Raw genomic sequence first — 27942 nt, forward strand, 5'->3', positions numbered from 1 at the left:
ATAAAATATCTCAGCCCTTAAAACAATCCACCAGCAGCTATGGTGGTGTCAGTCTGGAATTCAGAAGATGGTTATTCACAGGGAAATTTTAGCAGTAGAATTGCTGCTTTGATTTCTGGTCACAGCAGAAAAGCTTAAGGCTAACCGTTGTGGTGGACCATCAATTAACCCAATGGAAGTCCACATACATGTAAAATTTAATCACCAGCATCAGGATTTTTCAGGAGGGGGTGGGATGGGTGGGAGGGAGGTACCTCCCACACAACACTGCATCTTATTGATAGTGTAGGGTGAAGAGGCTAAATCCATACTATAGGATTCTGGGACTCACTAGAAGAGTTAATCTGATAGGTCTTCACAGGAAAATCCACAAATGTAACATTAAAAACTTCCTTTTCAATTTGTAGAACATAGAGGCAAAGAAAGGATGCATGCATACACTAGCAAAAATTATGAAATTAGATTTAATGTAAAATTACTAGGATTATGTGAAGTAGGAAACCTCCTAAGGTAGAAAGCTCTCTCTTTTTGACCATCTAGATCTGAACGGTCAATTTGTTGAAAAGTAAATACAACTAACAATTTATGTGAAAAACTTCCTATCAGAAATAGTAATGTTGGTTAAACTAAGTTAAACCACATAAAATTAAAAGAAAATATTTTAGAAACAAAATGAGGAAAAAATTTTTACAATGTTGTTTCCTTTCAGAGGTTTTCAAAATAGATTTTTTCATACATAAAACACCTTTTAAAACCAAAACATTTTGAAATTAAAAGTCAACATTAAAAAAAAAAGTCTATTGCCCTCAAAACTCAAAAAAAACAGAAGAAATTTACATTTGCATTTCATATGTTACATTGAAATGTCATCTTTTCTTTGTAAATTGTGCTTTATTTCTTAATTAAAAAAAAAAAAAAAAAAAAAAAAACCCAAAAACACAGTAAAAAAACTTCCCTTTTAGGATCATCAGCTTTTTGGGTCAACACTAAGTTGAATCAAGATTTGTAAAAAAAGGTTTGTTTCCAAAGAGATTTTTAAATGGAAAAGAGAAATAAGCCCCCTATTTTTTAATACAATAAAGCATTCTAGACTAAGTTCTCTTGTAGAAACAGTAGTAGCAGCATTATATAACAGTTGTTTTCCATTCTCTCTTAATATCAGAAACTCTGCAAACCTTTATGAAACACCAAAAAAAATTTTAAATGAAACCAAATACAGCAGTAGCCCTGTATCCTGAAGTCACTGCTATCGTAAATTAAATGGAGTACAGTCCGATTGGAGCTATCAGCTGTGGGAGGTAAAAGCAAAAGAGGAATAGAGAAGATTACAAGATGCCATCCAACAAAGCAAGGCAGAAAATTGTAAAAGTAATTTTCAATATAGAACACAAGCTGGAAGTCTGCCCAGATGGTTTAATATGTCATATGACCAGAGAGATAAAATCTATGTCCCCATGATGGGCAATGGCCTTATGAGTTGGAGACTTTGCAGAAATTCAGCAGCTACGTGCACAGAAGACTCAGCAGCAGAAAGAGTTATGCAAAGGAGGCTACAGTGCTCCTGAAACCCGGCAGGAAGATCAAGCACTTCGAAGGAAAGATTTTGAAGCCAGCCTGTACTTATGTTCATATGATTGAATACTGTAACACAGCAGCTCTAAATATTTCTCTCCATAAAATGACAGCTTAATTTTATAAAATCAGCATAATTTTCATTTTCAAATGCTGAGTTGTGACATGAAACACTTATTTGCATGAATCTCCATCATGTTGTCAACACAAAGTTTCTTGGCAAACCTCTATGCTTGCACCTGCTCTAGCTATCAAGGCTAGCAAACCAGCCTTCATGGGGCCCATAAGCTTGGCTTCGCTTTCTTCATCCACTTTTGTCACTTGTGTTCTCCTCTCATCTTTTGCCATTACATACAGCAACAGAAAGTTCCTGCTTTGAGTCAAAGGTCACTAAGTCAATTAAGATTTCTGTCTTACAAAATCACTGCCACACAAAACCTGATGCTTCTGATCTAAGAAAAGGAGACAATAAAGATAATTGTGTTAAGTGGATTATACTTCATTCTGTACCAAAAAATAGTGAAAAATGTTTAACACAATTTAATTTTTATTGCATTTGAAAAATAAATATTTTGCCTATATGCTTTATTTCTTTTCCATTGTGTGAATCAGGAATATCATTCTATAATTCATTCTTTATCCACTAAAGTAATAAGTAATGACTTTAATTAAAAAATGTAAGGAGCTGAAAAGTGGCAATTTCCAATGTCAGTTTTGTGATGCAAGGAAAATCAGTCACGTTATTCTGCATTTTAATGTAGCCTTAATGTAGATTAGAATCTGACTCTATAATCTTATTCTATATTTTGATTATATTCTGTAGTCATTCACAAAACTTTTGAAGCCTAAATAATACCTCCACAGTCCCACAGCTACTAACCAACAACTTTGAAGAATGATGAATAAAGTGCCAACTTCATATACCAAACCCATTTAGTTCAAGTACTTGTGGAGCTGTACAAAATTACTTTGGCTTTTTATAATGTTAAATTAATTCTGAATTTGGCCCCAAATGTTTATTTATCAGCTATCAATTTTATAATGATCTAGATTCTTGTAAAGAAACTATTAATAGTTTTGAAAGAAAAAAAGGGAAGAAAGAGATTTTGCATTCAAATGATCAACTCAAATGGCTAAAAGATTTTAAAGTCCATTATGCCTATTCATATAATTTTATAATTGTTCTTTACAATACTGTGATTCAGTCAAGATTTAAACATTGAGTTAGCAGATTACTTTCCACTTCTGTCAAGAGACAATTCACAAGTTCACAGGTGCCAATGTATCCCTATATTTTCCTTTTTATTCAATTAAGCATTATCTGTTTGCAGATATCTCTTAAGATAAGGATCCATTTGTCTATTTCAGACTTAAAAATTATACATTGGAATGGGTAAAAGAGACTGTTGCAGAACACAGTACATGCACATAGTACAGGGATGATTTTGATCCTAAACTTCATTTTTTGTTCCTGACAGAATATACATGACCAAATAATTGTGATGGAGGGTTTTTTCATAGTTTTGGGGTTTTTAAAGCAAAAAATAAATCAACCAGAAAAGTAGTAACACCCTTGTAAGTAGGTTCAGCATCTCAGGGCTTACAGATTCCTTAGGAAGGTCTGCTCGTGGCCTCATTCAGATTCCACGAACTGAAGCTTGGCAGGATAGTTGCACATCATCTTTATTCAGTAAAGACCAGCTTCTTGAGCACTATCTAGAATGGAAAGCATGATCACTAACCCTGCAGTTGCTTACACTTCACTCATTCTGATTGTAGCAATAGAACAGATTTACCCTATTGAATAGAAACTGCTTAAATAAGTTCTTCCCCCTGCTTTAGTCTCTCTTATCCAACAGTGTCTAAGGTTAAAGATGTGATTTGACATTACTGTACTGAGACTAGTAATTTTTTGCTGTCTACATAAACATTCATGAGAATTATAGCACCTATTCATACCTTCAAGTATTCATATATAAACACTTTATCAATTGAATATAAAATTCATTATAATTATTGCTCTGTAATACTGTTGGTACTCGAATCATTTAAGTCAGAAAAGTATTAAAAAGTAAATTGTTCACAATGTGTCATCCATACTTTATTTCATTCTGAGAGCACTCTTTGGCATCTGTAGGCCTACTGGGATTCAGAAATCTTCTGTAAGATCATTTTACTGCAAAAAAGACTCACTTGGATATAAAGAGCCTGCCACTGAGCTGACAGCAGACTTTTCATCAGTCACAAATCTCTCTACCTCTATCTCCGACTTTTTCAGAAGTGAAAATTTGACTATTTAATAGGTTGTATGAGAACAATTACTATTTTGGGACTCCATATGAGATAGCCATCTATTTCCCTTAGGAGGAAGGGTTCCCTGTGATTACCAGATGTCACTCCAGAGAGCTGGTCTGAAAGGGCTGACCTTGTGCCTCTTTCCAATTCTGTGAGAAGCCTGACAGGACACTTACCCATCACCATTAATAATCAGAGAAAGCCAGGCTCCTGGAGCACTGGCTTGGATAAAGAACAAGGTTAAAGATGCTTACAGAGTTCCACATGAGTTATTAGCTGTTAGCCTGATGTAAACATGACTAACAGATAATGGAATTAGTTTGGCTGAGCAGAAATCACCCAGAGGAGCCTAACACTTCTCTTCCATCATGAAATATTTCACAGAGGAGGGAGAAGGATAGGAAAAGTCTTACATGTCACTTTGAGAGCCTGGGTGGGTTATGACATTGCTTGAAACACAATCCTCTCAAAGAGGCAGATGTGCTTTTTGTCTTTACTCAGGCACTATGGAGCTCAGAGGAAAATAAAATTAATGTGGGGAATGAGACAAAATGATAGAAAATGTTTTTGATCTCAGATCACTTTGCTATAGTCCCACCTTCTTCAGTAAATATATTTCAGTAAGCTACTGAATATTTTTGTCATGATGGATTTTTTCTCTGAACTTGTACATTTATTTTTTACTAAATTTGTAGCCACATAAAAGTCTTTTAGTTTTGCTGGCTTTTTTTTTTTCCATCTGTTGTTGTTGTTGTTGTTATTTTCTTTTTTTGTAACACCATTTAACTCAATAAACAGCAATAGACCTGACACTTCACTGTTAAGCGGGCACTAACCAACATGAATTTGGGGTCTATCAAACTTGCCTGCAGGAGCTGACAAGCAATTTTCTCCCGAGCAATCAGTGATTAGATGTTAAAAATAAAAGATAAAAGATTCTGGATTTCAGGTACACAGATAGACATCTAGACAAGCAACAAGGACAAGCAAGATATTGTTACAGATTTTTATCAACGTAACTGACACAAAGATCTGTTTAGGCTTATTAAAGAGTCTAGAAACACACAGTTGAAAAGTATAGCATTCACACAGCCTGCAATAACAACATAAAAAAAAAAAAAAAGGAAAAAAATAAAGAATCACAGGCTAAACTGTAACTCCACCTTCCACACCAATTTTTCCATATGAAGAACAAAGAAAGAGGATGGGCAAACATCAGGAAAAAGAAGCATAGGAAGGACTGGGTGCTAGTGAAAAATCTTAATTTCTTTTGTATCCGCATAAGTCATTAAGTCAATGACATGTCAGCTGTTCATCTCTCTGAGTTCATTATTTCCCTTTTGTTTTGCTAAAGTTGATCAGAAAAAAAGGAAAAGGAGAAGAGAAAGGAAACATTTGTAAAAATGATGCTGAAAAAAGCCCAACAAATAATTTACCACCTTTCTTTTCCACTTTTGTTGAATGCATTTTAGAGCAATGATATGAATGACAAAACAAGCTTTTATAATCACAGGATCTGGAGACATTTTAAAATGGCATTTCAGAAGAAGAGAAAATAGTTTGCAGGGAAAAAAATCAGTACACATCAGTTTCACCTGAAATGAACTCCTCAAGTCCCTAGTATCCTGAAAAACTGATTCCTGAGTTTCCTGATTCTTATGCTAGAAAGGCTGAAAAACATTATACATACTCAGTGCTTCAAATTTCAGTAATTTATTCAAGGATTTGGGAGAAATTTGCTTCAAGGATGTAGTTCAATTGCAATTATGTGAATGCTTCTTATAAAGCCTATAAATTTCTTACGGCTCCTTTTCCTGCATATGGTCACTGTAGATAACATGCTCTAGGACATCCAGTACTACTTCTATTCAGAACAGCTGCAAAGCACAGTGGGATGTGAGTACACAGTTCCCTGGGTAAACAGCATGACCTTCCTTTGGTCACTGTGGACGATTTTTCCTGAAGGTGCTTTTGGTTCTGCTCATTTCTCTATTCAAAAATCATGTGTTCACTCATTCCACAAACTCATTTCTCAGCTCAGAAGCTGAAACACTGGAAACAGGCTCTTCCAAGCACTAGAGTCAACCAGGGGAAAGATTTACCTGTAAAGCATGCAGCAGAATATCACTTACATCAGTATTTTCAGAAGGTGCATACTAAGTGTGTTAGATGCAAGGGACACAAACTTTGTTTTCTCTATAAAGGAAGCTCTGCCCAAAACTTCTATGTTAAATATTATGAACCTGCTCTTAATGAACGGGGTATTGAGGAGGTCCATCAAATGACATTATACCACACAGAAAAGAAACTACCTCCATAAGTGGAACATTAATAAATTCTACTTACATCTTCCAATGCAAAATTGCATGCTTTACAGGTAAATGTTAATAGATATGTTACTACTGTAATCCTGAACACTATTCTGAACTTTTCAGAAAAGAAAAAGTTGACGCAGCATGATAACTGTAGTGTGGGTAAACCAAGAATATATATATTACCACAAAACAAAAATGAATTTTCAATTTTTTCTGTGCTGTTTGGGAAGAAAAAAATAAATAACCCCACCAAAACCAACAAACATCTTTGTGGAGCTAATAATTAATATAAAGAAAACACAAATGAAAGAGGTTTATAACAGAACAGTGTATTTATTTACAGCACAGTTTGATGGTGGTGGACATGAAGCACATGAAACTTTTTAAAGATTAAAGAAAATACATATTTCCTACATAAAAAGTTTCTTCCATAATCTTCCAAAGACCAAAAAACTACACAGTGATACATAAAATACTAAGCAGTGTATATAGTAGGACTGCTCATTTATATGCCCATATATACCATTTTAATAAACGATTCAGTGTAGCACATGGCTTTCTAAGCATTAATGAATAAAACATCTTGACTATCCTGTGAGAATATCCTCACAGAATATGAATAAGAGCAACTATATTTCACAAAGAGAGAAATGAAGGTATAGAGGTGATCTGAAAAAATCCATTAGGGGCAAGCAACAGACTATAACAGAGCTAGGATCTGAACTACAGAATCACAGAATCAGCTAGGTTGGAAAGGACTTGGAAGATTCAGTCCAAACATTAACCTAACACTGACAGTTCCCAACTACACCAGATCCCTCAGCGCTATGTCGACCCGACTCTTAAACACCTCCAGGGATGGGGACTCCACCACCTCCCTGGGCAGCCCATTCCAACTCCTAACAACCCCTTCTGGAAAGAAATGCTTCCTGATATCCAGTCTAAACCTTCCCTGGTGCAACTTGAGGCCATTATCTCTTGTCCTATCAGTCTCTTGGTTAAAGAGACTCATCCCCAGCTCTCTGCACCCTCCTTTCAGGTAGCTGTAGAGGGCGATGACGTCTCCCCTCAGCCTCCTCTTCTCCAGACTAAACACCCCCAGTTCCCTCAGCCGCTCCTCGTACGACCTGTGCTCCAGACCCTGCACCAGCTCCGTTGCCCTTCTCTGGACACGCTCGAGTCATTCAATGTCCTTTTTGTAGTGAGGGGCCCAAAACTGAACACAGGAATTGAGGTGCGGCCTCACCAGTGCTGAGTCCAGGGGTCAGATCCCTTCCCTGCCCCTGCTGGCCACGCTATTGCTGACACAAGCCAGGATGCCATTGGCCTTCTTGGCCCCCTGGGCACACTGCTGGCTCCTGTTCAGCCAGCTGCCAATCAACACCCCCAGGTCCCTCTCTGACTGGCAGCTCTCCAGCCAAAATTAAACTCAACTAAATCCAGAAGTAAATCTAACACTGTATCTTCAACATTGACTTGGTCCTTTTCAGCTTTAAGTGATACATTAAAAAACCAAAAGGCTCATAACTAGAAGGTTCTTTCTGCCATTTTTGAAAAAGGCATCCTGACAATACAAAATTGGATCAATAGTTGACAGTGCTACTTAAAAACTATGTGACCTGGCACAGCAAGTGCTTTCCTCAGCTTCTGAGATTTCCCTCCTAAGACTGTCTTGTTTATACTTTCATGTTGCAGGATGTCACATGCACAGAGCATGCAACATGCATATAATTTTATGATTTACTACACATGGAAACTTGAAATGCCCTTACTTAATAAAAAAGAAAGCATCTGAAACACTACCAGTTTCTTGACTACCTTAAGATCTCCATGAGAGCACAAACCAATGAGGTTTTGGTGAAGGAAAGACATCCAGGAGAAAAAAAAAAAAAAAAAAACAAAAAAGGAAAAAAAAAAAAAAAAGGAAAAAACCTAAAAGCTACTCTTAACTTCAATTTTCCAGGCTGATTACAATCTATAAAAAATGCACAGCAATTTATTTGTTAAGTTATAATTTACAGTATTCTAAATCGTGTATAGTGTTCAAAGCAAAGTTATTCTGTGTATAAAAGAGCAAGAACCTTGATTATTCAGGTGCACTGTGTCAGGAATACTATTGAACTCTACAGAGAATGGATGACTATCCTCTATAAAACATCTGTTTATAACAAATACATTTTAATAACACTGTGTGTAATTCACTGCTTTTGTTTAATATATGCTACTCTTCTCTATCCTACAGAACAGAACCTTGCTGTAAGATAACATTATTTTCAAAATGAATTGGTTATATTTTTTTAGTATTACTTATTCATGATAGTAGAGCATTATCTTGAATTTGATTTCTACACATTGATCAAAAACTGGTTTTCTTATTCAATCACAAGCTATCTACACATTTAAGGTGCTTAAGCTGATCTTAAACTCTGCATATTTTAACTACCAATAACATGATAATCACTAAGAAGTGCATACAGCTGAAAGAAGAAATGTTTTATAGGCATCGAAGTAAATTTCTTGTATGAGAAGTTCCCATTTTTACTGCTGATCTTTATTATGTCTGATCTATGCGTATGAAATGGTGACTTATTCTGTTATCTTCTGGATGCCCCAAACACTGGGTTGCAGAGAAGTTTAGGTTCATCCTATCCTTATGTTCATAAAATCTTAGTGGTAAACAGTTACCAACCCATTTAAAAATCACTTTAACTGAATTCAAGTTAAAGTAAAATGCACATTTCCCTCACTCCAGCTTTCAAAATAGTATGTTTTTCTCTCTCTTCAAATCTACTAATGTGTTCAAAAGGGACACTTGGTCTATTCAGCTAAGGTTAAACAGAATGCTATTCCCCCCCCCCCCCCCCCTCAAAACCAGATATAGCTGCTATGCTCTTGCAGAGAAGATGGCAGTAAGGCACTCATAACCTTTTCCCTTACTTTATACCCCAGACAGCACTCTTGGAGAGAACCTCTGCTTTACTACCTCCATCAAAAATCATTACCTTTTGGTGAAATATTACATTCCTATAGCCATGATGCCCCATCAAGTCTCCCAAAGCACCCAGGCAGAATCAATCTTTCTCCTGGAAAATTACTGTGTTTGCTACCTACACAGGAAATCAGCTGACTCTGCTTTTTGAATAAAATAAGTACGTTTCTGCTTCCTTATATATGTGTGGGGTTTATGTGCTGTGCCTGACTGACCAATTCACAACTTTTTACTCAGTCAGAGAGAAATTTTATCCCCTCTTATTTTGGTGAATCACTAATACATTATGCTGTGACATCCAATCATTAAACATTACTAAATTTTTATCTTTTTTCATTTATATTAAGAAACATACCTGACAAATATTCCAACATTATATATATGTAGCTCATTATTATTTTTAAGATAAAATATGGTAGTAATTAGTCACTCTCAGATGACTGATCTTCAATGTCTTTTTCTGAGCCACTGCAAACTTCTCATGACTCAACCTAGCTTTTATCTATACAATGATAAGCAGACCTGCATCTTTTGCCTCCATCAGTGCATGCTAAAGATCACTGACACTTTATTTTTTGCATGAATTATGTGGATTACTGAACTTCCACAGAAGCCTACTGTCAATTTTTATTTTTCTACAGAGTACTTTTAGTACTTTACTGCACGAAATCCCAAACTGAAGTGTTGAAATAATTATTTCATTCCTGTATTACTAAATGGAAAAGACCACAGCAATATAGAAACGTGTGCTGGTTTTGGCTGGGATAGAGTTAATTTTCTTCATAGTAGCCAATATTGGGCTATATTTTGGATTTGCGATGGAAACGGTGTTGATAACACAGAGATGTTTTCATTACTGCTGAGCAGTGCTTACACAGAGTCAAGGCCTTTTCTGTTCCTCACCCCACCCCACCAGCGAACAGGCTGGGGGTGCACAAGAAGGTGGGAGGGGACACAGATGGGACAGCTGACCTCAACTGATGAAAGGGATATTCTACACCATATGATGTCATGATCACTAATAAAACTAGGGGTAAGGTTGGCTGGAGGACTGCTGCTCAAGAGTTGGCTGGGCATCGATTGGTGGTGAGCAATTATTCTCATTTGCATCACTCATCTTTATTGGGTATTCTTTCTCTTTGTTATTTTCATTTTAATTATTATTATTATCGTTAATATTAATATCAATAATATTAATATTTATTTCAATTATTAAACTGTCCTAATCTCAACTCACGAGTTTTCTCACTTCTACACTTCCAATTCTCTTCCCTGCATCTTGCTGGGTGGGAGTGAGTAAGCAGCTGTGTGGTGCTTAGGTGCTGGCTGAGGTTAAACCATGACAGAGCACAAGAGTGATTTTTTTCTGATGAAGAAGGTGTTGAGTAAAATCTTACATTTTGAGCATTACACTTGTCTACTTGCCATCAGCCTTTCAAAGGACTCAGGTTTCTATAATGTATTCTCAGCTAACTGGGCATGCCCAGCATAAGCACTAAATTAAGGTCACATTATCATAAAATATAACTAACTAGCTTTTTTTCTTGTTTGGGTTTTTTTTTTTTTTTTTTTTTTTTAATGAGGAATCAGCTAGTACACATTTTCATTATTAGCAGAAGACACAGCCCAACAAATGGATTACATCTTTCTTCATATTGCTGAAGCTGTCCTAGAATGTGATTATTTCAGTTTTATTGGCAATCTGGCTGTTGTTTTAACATGGCACGCTGTTAAACACCACACAGACATTTGCTCACTCCCTCATAGGGGGATGGGGATGAGAATCAGAAAAAACGTAAAACTCATGGGCTAAGACAAAGACAGCTTAATAGGACAGAAAAGGAAGGGGGAAAAAATGATAAAAAGAATTAAAATATACAAAACATGTGATGCACAATGCAACTGTTCACCACCTGCTGCCGATATCCAGCAGTTCCTGAGCAGTGGTCCCCCAGACAGCTTTCCCCCTAGTTCATATACTGAGCATGATGTCATATGGTATGAAATATCCCTTTGGCAAGTTTGGATCAGCTGTCTTGGCTGTGTCCCCTTTCCGCTTCTTGTGGCACCCTGCCAGCCTCCTCGCTGGCAGGGCAGGATGAGAAGCTGAAAAGTTCTTGACTTAGTAGTGTAAGCAGTGCTCTGCAACAACTAAAACATCAGGGTGTTATCAACATTACTCTCATCCTAAATCCAAAACACAGCACTATACCAGCTAATTTTGCTAATTCAGTATATATTAATATTAATTCAGTATAATTCAGCAGCTGAAAACTCTGCATGACTTTCATTCCTTGCAGGTTGCTGGATTTGTTTTTACACCTCTGTGATTCTCTGCTTGTGAATGCAATAAAGCAAAAAACTGTATCTTGTCTTTTATGAGATCTCATTTCAGAGTTATTCTTTCATACTCTGAATGAAAGTGAAAAGGTTTCAAGCAAGTTGGCAACAAAAGTTTTTTACAAATTTAAGACAGTCACTGTTCCTTTGGAAGGAAGGAGTGTTAGAATTGTTGAGAAAAAGTATTATTTGGCTTACTCACCACCAGTTTAGGCTCTGTAATCTAGCTTGCCCTGTTGACCTATGGTACGGGCTTTCACAGCTTGTCTATTTGCTTGTGGACCTGAGGTTCACATAAATAGGTCAAACTATTTCTTTTCGTAATTCAAATAACCTTCATGCACTGTGTTATGAAAATACATTTTTCTGCAGTGACAAAGATTCATGTCTGCCGTCTTTGATTAAAATTCCAGATTATAGTAAGAATGATATATGGGGTAACTTTGAACGGGAATATACATAAAGTCCCAGGCTCTAATGACTTAACTACAACGGGCGGTGTCTCATGCTTAGTGGCTTCTGGACTGCAATGTACTGACTGACAGGTCTGTAATCAAGCTTCCAACTTTTCTCCATGAGCACCTGTACTGGGTCTGGCTGAGCTGGAATTGGTTTTCCCCTATAGCAGCCCTCACGGTGCTGTGGTTTATGCTGGGAGCTGGCAGGGTGTTGGTAGCCCCCTGGTGTTGTGGCTACTGCTGAGTGGTGCTTACACAGCACCAAGGCTCTCTCTGACATTCCCCCCCAGTGGGACGAGGTGGGCAAGATCTTGGGAGGGGACACAGCCAGGACAGCTGACCCCAACTGCCCAAAGGGATATTCCTTACCGTATGACGTCTGCTCAGTATAAAGCTGGGAGAAAGGAGGAAGGGGGTGGGGTCACCCTTGGTCCCCCGAGGCAACCACTACGCGTATGGGAGCCCTGATTCCTGAGAAGGCCCGACATCGCCTCTTCATGGGGAGTAGACAATAAATCTGTTTCCTTTTTTTTGCTTCCACACACAGACCTTTGCTTCGTTTTGCTTATATTAAAACTGCTTTTGTTTTACCCACAAGGGTTGGTCTATGTTCTTTTCTTTTCTTTCCCCTCTTTGCCCTATTGAGAAAACAAGGGGAAAGGGGGGAAGTGATAGAGTGACTTGGTGGGTACCTGGCATTTAGCCAAAGTCAAACCACCACAGCACCTAAAGTGTTTAAAGAGTGTTTTCTATGATTTGTGCAAAATCTCACACTCAGAAAGATCTTTTCACCAAGCTACTTCTGAAAGATAAATAACAGTACTATTACTGTTACTATTTTCCCTGTTTAAAATTACTATTTTCCCTGTTTGTGTTTCATATAGGCTAAATTTCTGGCTCTTCCCAGTGGTGTTCAGGATCTCTGGTCATCCTCCGCCATTTGTTTCCTCTTTTCAGATTAAATGTCCAATATGTTCTCTATTACATCAATAAAGTATATCTTCCTAAAAGATATTCTAGATGCCAAAGGCAAAGCAAAAAGTCATCTGAGGACTGTCTTTTAAAAGTGAAAGCACTTTAAAACCATGTCTCCTAGAATTTCTTCTATCTTGGTAGTAAAAAATCTTGCTTTTTGACATTTCGTTAATTATTTAGTTATATAGGTATGGAAGGAATCCAGAAATAATTTTGGTTTGGAGGTATAGGTGATCTGGTGTTTGGTTTTGTCTGTTGGGTTTTTTTTAGAACAGGTTAAGAATACATACTTGCTACATGTCATATGCTCCTTAGTCAAAAAACTTGAAATTCTACTTCTCCTCAGGGAAAGGGGAACCCCCTTCTTATGTGAAGGGTAGGGCTGGAGTCTTGCTTTGCCTCTGAACTCTGAAGTACTCACAGCTCCTAAAATGCAATAAAACCAGTCTCTTGACAACTCTAGGTCTTTTACCAAGACAGTACTGCAAGCTGTCACTCTCTCCAACTCATTAACTTACACATGTAGTTCTGATATTTAATAATATGGGTAAAAATTCCACTATATACAAGGAATTTTAGCTTCTTACTCCCTTGCCACCTACTTGATTACTATTTAACAATTTCTGATGTAGAAGTACCTAATCTGAAACTAGTAAATGTTTCTCCATGCAGACTATCTATTCTTTTTTAGCTGTAATACTGATCACAGAATCATCTAGGTAGGAAAATACATTGAAGATCATCTAGTCCAACCATTAACCTAACACTGACAGTTCCCAACTACACCATATCCCTCAGCGTTATGTCAACCAAACTCTTAAACACCTCTAGAGATGGGGACTCAACCACTGTCCTGGGCAGACCATTCCAACGCCCAACAAGCTGTTCTGCAAAGAAATGCTTCCTCATATCCAGTCTAAACCTTCCCTGGTGCAACGTGAGGCCATTCCCTCTTGTCCTATCACTTGTTACTTCATTAAAGAGGCTCATCCCCAGCTCTCTGCACCCTCCTTTCAGGTAGCTGTAGAGGGCGATGACGTCTCCCCTCAGCCTCCTCTTCTCCAGACTAAACACCCCCAGGTCCCTCAGCCGCTCCTCCTACGACCTGTGCTCCAGAGCCTGCACCAGCTTCGTTGCCCTTCTCTGGACACGCTCGAGTCATTCAATGTCCTTTTTGTAGTGAGGGGCCCAAAACTGAACACAGGAATCGAGGGGCGGCCTCACCAGTGCCGAGTACAGGGGTCAGATCCCTTCCCTGTCCCTGCTGGCCACGCTATTGCTGACACAAGCCAGGATGCCATTGGCCTGCTTGGCCCCCTGGGCACACTGCTGGCTCCTGTTCAGCCAGCTGTCAATCAGCACCCCAGGTCCCTCTCTAACTGGCAGCTCTCCAGCCACTCCTCCCCAAGCCTGTAGCGCTGCTGGGGGTTGTTGTGGCCCAAGGGCAGCCCCCGGCATTTGGCCTTATGGAAACTCCTCCAGTTGGCCTCAGCCCATGGCTCCAGCCTGTCCAGGTCTCTCTGCAGAGCCTCCCGACCCTTGAGCAGATCAACACTCCCACCCAACTGGGTGTCATCTGCAAACTGACTGAGGGTGCACTCGATCCCCTCGTCTAGATCATCAATAAAGATGTTAAACAGGAGTGGCCCCAAAGCCCAGCCCTGGGGGACACCGCTTGTGACCAGCCGCCAACTGGATTTAACTCCGTTCACCACAACTCTTTGGGACCGGTCGTCCAGACAGTTTTTTACCCAGCAAATCGTGTGCCCATCCAAGCTGCAAGCAGCCAGTTTTGCCAGGAGAATGCTGTGGGAAATGGTGTCAAAGGCTTTACTAAAGTCAAGATAGACAACATCCACAGCCTCTCCCTGCAGGTTGCCCTGTCATGGAAGGAGACCACGTTTGTCAGGCAGGACCTGCCTTTCATAAACCCATGCTGACTGGGCCTGAGCATCTGGTTGTCCCACATGTGTTGTGTGATGGCACTCAGGATGAGCTGCTCCATCAGCTTCCTGGGCAACAAAGTCAAGCTGACAGGCCTGTAATTTCCTGGATCATCCTTCCAAACCTTCTTATATATGGTCGTCACATTGGCCTATTTCCAATCTGTCGGGACCTCCCCGGTCAGCCAGCACTGCTGGTAAATGATGGAAAGCGGCTTGGCGAGCACCCCAGCCAGCTCCTTCAGCACCCTCGGGTGTATCCCACCCGGTCCCATAGACTTGTGTGTGTCTGCGTGATGCAGCAGGTCACTGACTGTCTCCTCCTGGATTTTGGGGGGTTCGTTCTCTCAGTCTCTGTCTTCTGGCTGAGGAGGCTGGATTTCATCAATACAACTAACCTTGCTGTTAAAGACTGAGGCAAAGAATGTATTAAGCACATCACTTTTTTCCTCATCACTCATTGCCATGTTTCCTCCTGTGTCTAGCCGGGGATGGAGGCTCTCCCTGGTCTTTCTTTTTCTGTTGACGTACCTATAGAAACATTTCTTGTTATCTTTGACTGATGAAGCTATATTAGTTTCTAGCTGGGCTTCAGACCCTCCTCATTTCCGCCCTGCAGAGCCTCACAGCATCTTTGTAATCACTGTGTGTGGCTAGTCCCCTCTTCCAAAGGCTGTAAACTCTCCTTTACTCCCTGAGTTGCAGCCAAAGCTCCCTGTTCAGACAGGGTGGTCTTCTCTGCCGCCGGCTTGTCTTACAGCACCTGGGGACCGCCTGCTCCTGAGCCATTAAGAATTCCTTCTTAAAGAGTGCCCAGCCTTCCTGTACCCCTATACCCTTCAGGACCATCTTCCAGGGGATCCTGTCAAGCAGTTGCCTAAACAAGTCAAAGTCAGCCCTCTGGAAGTCCAGGATGGCATTCCTTCTCTCCTGACCTCTCTAAGAATAGAGAACACTATTATTTCATGATCGCTGTGCCCTAGTCGGCCTCCAACCGCCACATCATCCACCAGTCCCTCTCCAGCAGGGCACCTTCTCTGGTCGGTTCACTCACCAGCTGTGTCAAAAAGTTATCTTCCACACATTCCAAGAATCTCTGGGACTGATCCCTCTCTGCAGTGTTGCATTTCCAGCAGATGTCTGGGAAGTTAAAGTCTCCCACAAGAACAAGGGCAAGTGATTGTGAGATTTCTCCTAAGTACCTATAGAATTTTTCATCTACCTCTGTGTCCTGCTTGGGGGTCTATAATAGACTCCCACTATGACATCTGCCCTTGGCCTTCCCCTGATTCTAACACAAAGACACTCCACCCTGTCTTCACTATAGTTGTGTTTGAAGCAATCATAACAGTTTAGATCATTGCAGCTCAGCAGAATTTTCCTCTTGTCAAAGTATTCAGGCCTTTACAGTTTCCAGTCCTGAACTGCGTGTGCACTTCTGCCTCAAGTGTTTTGTCTGGGGTTGTTGGTAGTGTTCTGAATTCTGTTTGCTGGTTTCCTAGCCATAATTTTCACCTTTTGAGAAAATTATAACAAATATCATGGCCAGGTGCATATAACATGATTATGTTTAAAATAGCCTGTAGGAATAAGTGATACAAATGTTTCTGAAATCCAAGCAGAACATTCTTGTACATGTATTTAATAAGTTTAGCTAGTGTCTCAAAGTGTCTTGCTTATTCTTTTGTATCTCTTCCATACACTTATGGATTAATTTAAATTGGCATTAATTTTTCCCAACCCCTTGGGCCTTGAAGTCATATATCTAAGAGAACTAAACGTGGCATTTTTCAAGTTCTGCATACAGAAGTCACATCAGACTAACATGAGGACACTTAAAAGCAACTTCAGGTAAGCGTGCTTTTCTACCTCAGAAATGCTCAGGCCATTAATGTTTCTAGCTACCTTTAGTCTACTGAGATGCAGCAATGACACAAATTCAAAGAACTGATCATAAGTAGTTTCTATTTTTCATTCTGTTTTAAATGTTTAGTTAGAGCTATCAGCCCAAAGTCAGGTGCAGATGGAGCAGAACACAAATTCCTACATGTTCCTTTTTTATCTTATTTCTCTGTGGTAAGAATCTACTTTGTCATTTTTGCACAGTCAGTATCATAATGCGGCATCTCTCTCAAACTCTATTCTTTCAGTTTTGCACACAATACAATACATATTGAAAAGTGACCTAGTTTTGTATCAGTACATAAAGTTACAGATCATAAATCAGATGATTTATGACTAGGTAGACTATGCCTGAAAATGTTTGTGAATGCATGCTGATAGGAAGGAGGCATTAGAACAAAAAGAAGCAGTTCTGGGTTTAACTACATATGGATGAAATAAGAAGGTTCAAATTTCAATTCAAGGTGTATGTTTTATCTGATATACACTACTGAACTATACAGTCAGGAACTGGATTATTCTTTCAGCCATTTTTTTTTTTTATGTCTTCTGATGTTTTCCCCATTATCCATGTGAGATTCAGCTGCAAAATTCCTCATACACAGACCACATGACTCAGGAAGCCACACAGCCTCTTATGTTAATATTCAAGAAAATATTTCCTGACCTTTTACTTGACAGGAAGACAAACTTTGTAAGACCAAACATCAGGTTGCCCTGTCCCTCACATGATGGATATACAGATAATGTATCTGCTTATGTGATTGGATGCCCAGAAATTGCACCATATGACATGATGCAATTACACATCTATGTGATGCTATTGCACAACCAAATGTGAACCTGCCACATGACAGACATGCTGCTTAGTCATATGAGAGACAAGAGGCAAAAGTAGGCAAAAGAAGACATAGAAGAAAAGGCCATAAGGAGCAGACCACCATGATAATGAAATCAACACTGCTCATATCTAAGGGGCCACTGATTAAAGTGGACCACAGACAACATCTTAGACATGTCTATCCATACAGGCGGTATTACTGCTTTGCTTTATAGCTTTACTAAATAGATAGGACATATATACAATAATGTAGAGAAAAGGTAACAAGGAGAGTTAAGCATAAAGCCTAAACACCTCAGAATCCATTGGTTGAAAAAATTGTTGTTAGGACTTATGTATATAAGTGGTAAGGACATTAAAATATATATGTGAATAAGAGTGCTAACATCAGAAGTAGCTAGCAAGTGGTCTATAGGATTTTCCAGAGATTTTTAGTAAAATTTTGAAAATAAAAAAACTGTTAAGAAAAACAATTGGGGTTGTAGGCTATAAATTCTAAGCTATGCCCAGCATTACACAAAAAGAAACCAAGAACTGGTGTACATCAACAGCTCAGTTTTCATTGTTACCTCTCATGCTCACAAAAGGATTTAAGATCTGTTCTAACAATCTCTTTTACCAGCAATGTTAAATGAATGCATATATGCATGTACAGTTGTCCTATTAAGACACTAGAGATAAAATTCTAACAGTCCACTTCTGATATCATCAAGTCACGGTAGGTAGCTAATTTCTAGTTAATTAAATATGCAGCAAGTAGCTAATACGGTGTGTAAAACTTTTAGCCTCTTTGAACTGCACACCTCCTTAAACCTGAAATTTCCCTCCAAAGAGAATATGACGAAAAAGAAACATTGAAAAGGGATGAGGACGACAGAAAGCTACTGAATAGCTGAGCCTGGACCTATCTATTTCTTTTAATATATTCATGGTGGTTTACTCCTTTTACCTTCAGAGAGAGAGTTCATTAAATTAAAGATGTGCTGTACTTCATTTAGTCAGTGTTAAGTGTTGGAAGCATGAGAAAAGCAAACCAGTGAGAAATCTGTAAAGCATATGTATTTCCTTGACACAAGGTGCCCAGAACAAGCACAGGATGGGGCTGAGGTCCAGTGATTTGTGCTTGTCGTGCCTCCAAGGAGGAATGCAAAGTGAAGTGTAGACCGCACAGTCCCATTCTTTCACTTATCGCAAGGATTTTTTCAGGAGCCAAAACTTTTTTGTAGTGGCCTTGTTTTTCATCCTCCCTCTTTTTCCCCCCAAAAATAGCTGTACCCCTCACACCAAGGAATGTGCTGTGTCATTACTCAGAAGTTAATGGCTTGACTACAGTCCCACCCACTAACACATAAATACTTAGTTAAATGCTACTGCAACTTTGTGTCTAACTTGGGAGGACCATAATCCGACACCAAACTGGAGGGACAGAGTGACGGGTTTGTGCTTCTCGCACCCCCCCAGAAGGGATGCCTTTTAGTAAGATTTGAGCCCTTGACTATGCTGAGTGATTACCCAGGAACTAAGTGTGTGTGATTGCAATTGTTTTTCTTTTTGTGTGTAGTGCTATACAGCCAACCTGCAGTTTGTGCACTTGTCGCAGGCAATCTCAAAGAATCTGTAGATGTTGCATAAGAACAAACCGTACTATTCATGAACCTGACTGCTTCTCTTGAATGCAACCGGACCTACAGCCCACGGGCTGTTCGTGCATCCGGGTCAGACCAGTTACCGCCCTAATTGGCATACCTATTAAGAGATAAGTCCAGCTTCCCCTAGCCCCTCTAATCTCTGAGGACCGGCTAGAATGCAAAGGGATTCATCTCTTACCTAATTTAATTCATCACCTTAAATGCAACAGTCAGTATTACAACATTTCCAGTGTTCTTAATCAGTCATCACAGTGCTATGCATCTCCAACCTTCTACACTTTGGACCCTGGCTGTATGATGGAAATTGAGCTCAAATTAGAAAGAATATGAAGATTATTTAAATATTATTTTAAATGTTTGTGAATCTGTGTTTATATTACAAGATTTCATAAAAGCACTATTGAAATTAAAATCTTCATCTACCAGAGCATTTTATTTACTCAGCTGTAACTGCCAGAATCGTGTCCTATTTCACTTTTTAGTTTTTTTGTAAAGGGTACTGGTGACTTCTAATGCTCTCCCAATACAATACCTTTGTTGATAAATGAAATGGACAATAGAAAATAACCAAAATATGCGACTGAACATTTTAGTGACTGAGAAGGGGATCACAGTTTATACACAATTTGCTTCACCTCTCCTATTCAAAAATTTGCATTCAGGTCTCAAAATATAGTAAGTTTCCACCAACCTCATTGCATCTTGGAGGGGCAGGGGGTGGGGATGAGCACTTCAAAGAAGGATGGATCTGCTGTACTGTAACTGCTCTGATCCACATATATGGAGTACCTTATTTTGTAATGCTTTCTAGTTCACCAAAACCACAACCTAAACCTCATTTTGAAGACTGTGTATATATTTAATGATGTATATATATATACTATGTCTATTGTTATATTATATGAATACATTCAATAATAATGAAAACCAACATATGTAGCCTAATAGTTAGCTTCACTCAGATGAGACCTGTAAGTTCAAGAGAAGTACAGAGAAAATGTCCTGCTGGAGTTGAATTGTTGACAGCAGTGGCTTTAATTAGGCTTCACTTCGGTTCATGTCATCACTACTGCTCTTTCTGGCTGTATACAGCTCTTTCAGAAGAACTATAGAGAACTGTCTAGCCAGTCTTAAAACGTAAAGTCAACTGTCATTCATTCTTCCCAGAGCCATGGATCTCTGAATTGCATCTGACACATATTTCTGTATCGAGGCTGTCATTATTGATAAGAAAAGTGCTGATAACTTTTTCTTTCGTAAGAAAATGCTGCTCTAGTTGAACACACACTCTTCAGTATATCATACAAGAATCTTCTGAGAATGAGAAAAACCTTTGTTACTGGAAACAGAAAAAGACTCAACACACAAAATAATTAATGCAGCACTAACCAATGGAGCAATATGGAAATTACTATTAGGAATTCAAATTTATCGTCTTAGCATCAATAAAAAAATTGGTTTAAACTCATGAGACTGCCTATTCACATTCAAGTCATACCAACTACTATAATCTCTCCCTGAAAAAGTTAAACTCAAAAGCATGTGATAGTTTTCTGTGGGTTTTTTTCTGCTCTCTGGTGGTTTTCTTTTCCTTTACAGATGATTTCTTCATACATGGTTGTGTCAAATGAATCCTAGTCGCTTCTGTGATTATGTTTCATAACTATTGCTGACTTAATATTTTCACTGTGTTTTAACTTTCAAGTTTAATTTTCTTGGGTACATTGGAATAGTCCAACACTACTATCTAGGGCTAATTAATTATAAATGTGCATTTTAAAAGGTTTCAGGAAACTAGGATTTACTTTTTCTGTAACGGAATGTACCTTTCAAATACTCTACCTCCCCTTGTTCCTAAGTATTGGCAAAACAGACCTTGCTTTTAACCAAAGGTGTTCATGCCTTTGTCTATTGTTTCATTACAAAACCAAATAAAAACCTTCTGTCTTAAAGTTCTGAAATCTAAATGAATTTTTAAAAAAGCCAAAGAAACCCCCATCTTTTCTAGGAATTAGATTTGTGCTCTTGTATTATGCAACCATTTTGACCGTATGAATGTTGGAACTGTCTAACTTGAAATCCTGCTGGAGTACTTGGAGTTGAAAACAGAGCCATAAGTCATTGAAAATTTAATTTCCCCTAGATTTACAGTGAAAGCTCAGCTTTGATCTATGACATCTATGTCCCAACAAACTGGCTATTCTTAATGTTATCATGCTTCAGACACATGCTTCCATCACTGAAATATAAGGTGTAATTTTTGGATCACTGATACAGGACTACAATAATGAATTAATAAACTGAAAGTGACAGAGAATGCTTTGAAGAATGTAGCTATGATGAACAGACATCAATCAGCATGCTAAGCCTCTGATTCAGCAAAGTGCTTCTGTCCCAGCCCTGACTTCAAGCATGCGAGCAGTCCCATTGATCTGAGTCAGTCTCGGCCCTGGCACAGTGGGGTCACTGAGGGAGCAGGACACTGCTCCAAAAGCACAAGCCTGCCACAGCTTTGTTTCCATTAGGGACAAGTCAGAATTGGGTGGTGGCAGTAGCAGCAGCAGAAGACCAGGGCACAGTTGGCTGGAGAGTGGGGACTACCAGGAAGGTGATGACCGAGTTTCCTGATGCTTTCAAACCCACAGACACCTTGCCCTTGTGAACAGCCTGTGCAACCAAACGGCCACCCTCCCTCAACACTCCTTCCCTATTCAAATCTCACAGGGGTTGGTTTGTTTGTTTAAGGGATTTTTGATTGTATTTGCTGTGGTCATAAAAGAAAACTTTAGAAATGCACAGGTATGTTGATGAGTCCATCATGTGCAGATCTAATAGATCTGCTACTCAGATCATGGCTGTTTATATACCAAATTCTACAAAGACTGTGAACTCTCCCTGTCCTGAGCAAGTCACTAGTAGATGGAGTTATAAAACAGAAAACAAAGAAACATAAGTTTTATGTGGCGATACCCAATAATGGGACATCGAAAGCAAGGCTTCTGTATTTTAGATACACAAAAATTAGGAAAGATGCAGCAAAATAAGGAATCAAAATTAAGTCTCGGGATATGAATAAGGGAGCAGGTTATAGGGAATTATACTACGAAAGTGGAAAAAAAGTGGGAGAAAGAGGGGGAGAAAGAGAAGGACAGTGAAAGAGAGAGAAGGAGAGAGGAGGGGAAGGACAAGACACGCCCCGCAGAAACAATGGAGTTTGAAGCTCCCAGCAGAACAAGAAATTCCATTTTGTCTCATGATTGGGAAGACCAGATCTACAAAGACTGAACCTATAGTTTCTAATGCCCTGACTACAAGCCTGGTCTTGGACCAGGAGTTGTGACAAGACAGAGATTTTGCTGACCCCAGTCAAAAGGGAAGCACTCAGCTTACCAACAAAACCACTCACTTGCCTGCAGCAAGACTTTGAGAGAATTTTATGCATTTCTAGTCCTTCAAAAAAGCCCCACGAAGTCTTTGCCAAAATTACTAGCCTTCCACTTCTTCCAACCCGATATTATTTTAGAATAAAGCAGCCTGTTTTTTTTTTTTTCCTTTTTTTCTCTTTCTCTTTTCTCTTTTCCCTTTTCTCCCTTCCCTTCCCTTCCCTTCCCTTCCCTTCCCTTCCCTTCCCTTCCCTTCCCTTCCCTTCCCTTCCCTTCCCTTCCCTTCCCTTCCCTTCCCTTCCCTTCCCCCTTCTCCTTTCAAAGTCTGGTCTCCATCCCTGCCTGATATATGTAAGATCATAACTCACTATACCACTGGGAGACTCCTGACTTCTCATACGGCAGAACAGTTTCACATACCTCATGAAGAATCATTTAAAAAAAATCTTTCAAGCATCACAGTACTTCAAATAGATCATAAAATCTATTAAAAAGAAAAACAAAGAAATTTTAAAAAGCTGAAATGCAAGTTTTTGCTTTTTCTCAGAAACGAAAACAATCAAACAGAATAGTTGGTAAGAACTAAAAACGTTTCTCTTATTTTCTCTCTTTCCGAAACTAGGGAAAACAATCACCCATCACAGTAATTGAAATCACTGAAAGGATTTAGCCATTTGAACCACAGTGTCAATTATAAACCTAGTTTCAAGTTAAAAAATCTCCCATGATATTATTGTGAAGGCTACCTCTTTCATAAATTCATGTTAATTATATCCTAATATAGCTTTGAACTTTGTCTGAAGAGTTCAGATTTCCCTTCAAACTTTATATAACATTCTGATCTACAAAAGTTGTCTTGTCCACCTTTTTCAAATAGCATACCAAAGAATTATATGATTAAGTACTTCTTTTATAAATACTTAAGTGCCTGAATGTAGGCAATCCAAATTATATCACTTAAAAAGAACTGGATATTAAAAATGACATTGTCACAATGAAGTACCTTTTAGACTGAGGAAAAGAAAGATACATATTGGATCCTAGACTGTGTGCCAATCATAGGTCAAATTATTCTGTTCAGTGCTATTTTTGTGGGATTTTTTATATATATAAAGAGCTAAAGGAATAATGCTGAATGAAAAATAACCCTACCATTTAAAAAGCTCATCCTATTGCCATCACTGAAGCAGCAGGAAATTCAGCTGCTAATGAACACCTCTAACCTTAACTACATCTATGAAAAAATTTTCTTTGCCTCACTAAGTATAACTGAGAGGAAGGAGAAGGCTTACAGAAAAATTACATCTTCAAAAATATTATAGCCAAATGGTCTAATTCCACAAAAGAGGTTTGCACAAACACTTTTTGTACTACCCATAATAAGGCTGCAGCTTATCTGCTTCTATGTGAGCAAAAGGGATTAATGGATCTGATTGCAGAATAGTAATTAAAGCATTAATGCAAGACTAGGAAATGATAACATTTCAATCAAATCTAAACCAGTATATATTAAATAGTCCAGAAAAAAAAAAAAACAAAACTGAAAACCCTCTCTCCTGTCTTTCTAAAGGTTTACTCTCAATTAAAAGTATAACCAATTACTAAGCCCGTCACAAGCCTTCATACTGATCTAAGCATCCATCTTCATTTGAATACAACCAACCCGTAATGTTGTATTCTTGAGTTTCTGATATTCTTCAATGACATCTCACATTTCTATGGATGCATAAGAATGACTACAAAACATTCTGTAACTCATCTTGTTAGCAGCATGTTCTTCGTGTACCAGCACAAATATTCAAATGCACCAGCATTCAACAGAAATGCAGCCCTCAGGTTCTACCGCAAAAAAAGAGATCAATTTATCATCTCCCATATGAACCTCTCTCATTCTGTTTTTGTTTGTCCTTGTTTTCTCCTTATTAAAGGAAAATTGCAAATTACAAAAATTACATTTTTGTTACTGATTTATTTTAGTCAATTAATGAAGCATGCATATTTTTAAAGAGATAAGATTAAGGGATGTAGTTTTAATAAATCATACGAGTAGTTGGATGAGAATTGTATTTCTCTAGAATCTACCGCACATTTGCAGATTTTCTGAGTTAAATTCCTGGAAGACAGGTTTCCACAGTATATAGATAAATGTTTGAGAAGAGAATTAGAATATGAGAAGCACAGAAGATTTACAGAATCAAAAGAAAAATAAAACATTATAGCCTAAACACATGGAGAGTAGTTTTAGTTTTGTTTGTTGTTTTTGCGTTTTTCTTTTTTTCCCCAGCAAGGCAGCAGGAAAAGGACTCATATGTGTCTTTACAGTCTAACTTAGCTTTAAGTCTCTTCTGCCCTGTAATTCCCAGACAAAACCAGCTCCATCATAGCCTTTCCTTAATCCTAAATAGAAATCTGCAGAAGCCGGCTACAGGCAGCCTTCAGGAATACAATAGCAGAGTTGGAACTACCTAAAAGCGGCCTTAAAGTAGAAAGTGAGGGAAGATGTTGACAACCCACCAGCCTGGTATGCGTATTTAAGGAAATGCTCCTGAGATGTCCCTGGGACAGGAGGTGTGGTGTTCCATACCTGGCATTCAGCAGCACAGCACATGTCTCATTTACAAAGCAAATGGAAGTATCTCATGTCTCCTCTTCATATTAAATAATTCCTCTTATAATTTTTATGCATTAATTACTTTGGGAACTCCCTTCCTCTGCTCCAAAAGTCAGGGACTGGCTGACCTTTTCCAACAAAACTCTTTCACTCTTTATCTGTGTCATTCTAGTTCTTGATAAACCTGAATGGCTTTAAAGATCTATGCTCTAAGCCACAACCAGGTCTGACACATTTGCAAGACATACACAGTATAAAAGCTGCAATTTTAATCAGTGTTTTTTTCTAACTAAAGATAAAATTTCCTAACATGGTATTCATATCCCTTCATGTGAGCACTTTCCAAAGCACTGAACTTTTTAAGGAGCTCTACTGTTCTTATGCCTTCCAACACACTGCTGGAAGTAACTGTTTAAAAGATTCTTTATTCATTTTAGATAGCCAGGAAAATATTTTCTGTTATGTGTGTGCTTAAATAAAAATAATACACATGAAAAGCAATTTCTATATGGAACTTTGTCAGTATTTATTGCTGTATATATTTGCACAAGGTGATACCATATTAACTTTTCTGATGCTTTACCACATAGGTCTGATTTAAAAAAAAAAAAAAAAAAAAACAAACTACATTTCTTTTGCTACACATCTGTTCTGCTTATACTTTTCACAATGTAAAAAGAGCCTTAGGCATCTTCTATTTTAGGCCTATTTCATACAAGGTTTCCTTTTATTTTGCTTTCTTATGGCAGAACACATTCTAAACTGCTCTAGAAAAGCAGCTAATTCATTTTTGGGTCATGCACTATCGAAGCAATTATTGACTATGTTTCAAAACCATATTATTTGCCTCTTACTGCACAAGTGGTAACTTCAGTTTTTTAAGTGATTAAGATTGACACTGACCTCCTCAAGTGACCATGAAGCACTGTATAGAACAGAACACTCTTTCAAAGGCTCCACTGCCACTCCAACACAGTTATTACTTTTGTTAATTCATGGGAGTTGGCACCTCTGTAGACTAATGCAAGACAAACAAAATGACTCTGTCCCTAACCTTAATGAGGAACCCAATACCCCAAACCTTTCCAAAATTGTCTAGATGACTCTTGTGATGCTGTATAACAAATTATATCTTTTTAAGATACAAGCTGGGCTAAATTAAAGGAAGCAGGGAAGTGGAGACGCATCACTTCATCATGTATCTTTCTAATCCAAAACACATGAAAGGCTCCACTCCCTCATTGGCAAGTTCAGAGTATGCTCCCAAGGTATGGTAATTGCCAAAGGGTAAAGCGTACCTGAAAGTACCACTAAAGTAATTGAGACCTTGACTACATCTGCCCAGTGACCAGCCTGAACTGTTACGTGACGGTTGTATGTGCTATGAAAACAAACCAAGCAGAGATAATTGTTATGGAGGGACTTTACGCAAAGCTCTGGGCGACACCTGACCTGCTCTAATGATTAGGTATGCACAGAAAAGAAACATAGAAACATAGATGAACTCCTAACAAATCTGTGCTCAGGTAACACATTTGGAGCAGGAAGCCCAGAGGTGACAGTAACCCACAAAACAACGTCCAAATGGATTTAGCTATGGAGAAAGTAAAAGAAATTGCCCTGGGGTGATGTGACCAATGAAGCTACTGTTTGTTTATAACAAACAGCTATGTTAGAAAGCAATAAACAGTGAAAACCATAGCCCCTCATGGAGAACATCCTTGCACAGAGATTCCATTCTCCTTATAAATACATTTTGTATTATATGGCACTAAGCAGTGTGGTTCTGTCCCTCTGGCTACCTCACCTATGACAACTAATCTAAAATATTCAGTTCTGTAAGCCCCCATCATATCCGGTGGTTTAGTTTTCCACTAAGATGCTAAGCTTACTTAGATGGCCAGCAGCATACCCAGAGACCCTTTGCATTGTGCCTAGGAGAGGAATAGAGATGCACATAGTAATTTTTTGCAGCCTTTCATCAAGGAATGTCTGGGCCAGAACAGAACCTGAGCTTTCCAAGGTTTCCACTGCACCTAGAGCAGCTACCTAGTGCCAGCATTGCCAAAAGTCTGTGATTGGTCTGTTTCAGTACTCACGAATCAATCAATTCTTACTTAGCAATTCTTAGAATTCAAACAATCCAGACCAGTCTCTCTCACGAGTGGTACTCGTTTTAAAGACCCTGCACCCAGAAAACAAACTCCCTTGAGGCCTCAGAACTTACACTGTGAACCTCATTCCCTATCCCAGCATAGCTCAGGCTGTTAAGAATGCTAATTAAGCTCCTACTGTCTGATAACATATGCACAACACTATTTTTACAGTATTATACAAATATTTAAAATGTTTTGACAGCGTGTGTTCTGAGAACATTTAATTAAATATCAAATGACTAAATCACAGGAGTTCTTTAGATGACACTGCAGCTGATATGCTGTATGTATTATAGCACAGGCACATGCTCAAATACAGTAAATGGTATTTCTAGTTTGTAAAATTACCAAGATGGAATTAAGAGATTCAATATAAATCAATGTTTCACTGTTTTGTGAGGATGAAACTTTGTAACATTATTGCTTTTGGTGTTCTCCTTACTTCTGTCTGAAAACACAGGCATATAAATCTGAATTTGTTAGTAGCTACTATAAAAAGCCAGTAGCAGGTAA

At 38.5% G+C, this 27942-nt stretch overlaps 1 protein-coding gene across 4 annotated transcripts in view; it reads right to left on the reverse strand.

The window, feature by feature from the left end:
• The window catches only part of CDH12 (cadherin 12), a 583296-nt gene that overhangs the window by 189473 nt on the left and 365881 nt on the right, over positions 1-27942 (reverse strand). Inside the window, exon 3 of one of the 4 annotated variants that reach the window (XM_074897855.1) lies at positions 23083-23146. The exons of 2 other annotated variants lie outside the window; for them this stretch is intronic. The gene's annotated coding sequence lies outside the window, so the exon portion shown is untranslated. Of the gene's footprint in view, positions 1-3176; positions 3289-23082; positions 23147-27942 lie in introns of all 4 variants that reach the window. One more of the 4 variants, XM_074897853.1, reaches the window with a different exon arrangement.

Source organism: Athene noctua, chromosome 2, assembly GCF_965140245.1.
Source record: "Athene noctua chromosome 2, bAthNoc1.hap1.1, whole genome shotgun sequence".
NCBI classification, from domain to species: domain Eukaryota; kingdom Metazoa; phylum Chordata; class Aves; order Strigiformes; family Strigidae; genus Athene; species Athene noctua.